The sequence below is a fragment of the Oratosquilla oratoria genome, chromosome 20, assembly GCF_046742065.1.
Source record: "Oratosquilla oratoria isolate Oo_2021 chromosome 20, ASM4674206v1, whole genome shotgun sequence".
NCBI classification, from domain to species: domain Eukaryota; kingdom Metazoa; phylum Arthropoda; class Malacostraca; order Stomatopoda; family Squillidae; genus Oratosquilla; species Oratosquilla oratoria.
The window spans coordinates 34,742,950-34,744,780 of record NC_134796.1 but is presented as its reverse complement, the minus strand read 5'-3'; positions in this window follow the sequence as shown (position 1 = coordinate 34,744,780).

The following is a 1,831-nucleotide window of genomic DNA, read 5'->3' as shown; positions in this document are numbered from 1 at the left end:
ATTCTACAGGTTTATTGTAAAATCAATAAGATAAATCAAAACATGACACACAGAAAATGGGAAATTCCCTAAAATGATAATATATATATATGCTTGAGGGTACACTGTCTTATTATAATGTGTTTTTTCTTGCCATGATATTTAAGACAATATCAAAAAGAAAAAAGTACTTTTTTTTTTGTCACTTTAGTCGCATCGCTAGTCCCGACCTGACACGATGTAACGGGAACTCGTAACCTTCTCTTCCATGCCTGAGCGGTTCGATACACCCATTCCAGCGGAGAAAATGAAAACAAAGGGAAGGAGTGATATGAATTAAGTTACAATCCGATATTGCGTTTATGCATTGCCTTCCCACGGCGTCACATTATTGGTTGTCAATATCCATTGCTATTTTTCTTCAAGAGAAAATTAATTATAGTTACGTGTTAGGCATGTTCGCCTTCCAAATATATACATTAGATATTTAGTTAAATTTAAGTATAGACGACAGTCATCTGCATATCTAGTTACATCGCCATGCACACCCTCGGGTAAATGTTTATGAATTTATCTATGCAAATACAGTCCCATTTCTGTATATACAGACTAAAATTTTATATAAACAAAAAGATCATAATAATATTATTTTAATAAATAGTTTAATGTGGAGTATTTAGAGGATGAGGATCAAATATGTATTTTTACGATACATTGGCAGTGTGTATGAGACATGTATGACTTCGGAAAGTTTACGCGGGAAAACGGTATACACAAGTTAGAACAACTGAATATAAATGGGAGAATGGAACTAGTAATGTCGCTACAGCTTCGAGACCTTTACGTAAGTGAGTGAGAGAGAAAACATAAATAGATAAAGGAGGAAGATAAAAGAAATGAAGCGCAATGGCATGACAAGGAATAGAATGAAAAAATATATAAACAAAGTAAACAAACCTGCACGCATTCAATTAAAAGAGAAAAAATAAACAAAGGAGAAAAAGAAAAGAAATCGGATGCAATGACACTACATGGAATAAAATTAAAAACATTATATAAACAAACCTGCACTCTTTCAAGAGAGAAAAATATATAAAGAAAGAAAAGGAACGAGAGGCAAAGGCACTACACGGAATGAAACTAGACGAATAATATAAATGATAATGAATGGATAATGTAAAGGAAAATGAGTTAAAGTAGGATGAGATAAGGAATATTTTACATTACACTAAGTAAAATAAGGGAAAATTGTATCATTCATTCTATTTTATTTTATGTAGAATAAAATAAGAGATTTTCATTATATCAACTTGTGTTTATCTGGAAAAACTTATGGACATTATTAATTCATAATTAATCTATTCGTTGATTTTACAATTTCTTTATTTATTAATGTCTTTATTTTTGTTTTTGCTCAGACCTTTGTGTGTGTGTGTGTGTTTTAGTTCATTACGCAATAGCGTTATACAGTGGGGAGAGGTTTTCATAATGAACGTAGGAAGGCAATTGGGATACACATGCTTACACACGTACACATACACATATATATATACACACTAATACACATACATATTCTACATGAGTTGCAGGTAACATAAGATAGGACACTGGGTATTGTACATCCATTCAAAGGGGAAGTAAGTTAGAGATGTCACGCAGGGCATCAGGTATTATGAAAACCCACCAAAGCGGGGGTAACGGACAAGTATTTCATCTAATATATTTTGTGTTAGGAGATAACGACAGATGGCATCTAATGGTAGTCCCTGGGGGTAGTAGATGTCTTACAGTGGGGCACGCTAGGCAGTAGTGCTCGATGGTGTTGGCTAGTGGAGCGTGGCATAGGCGACAT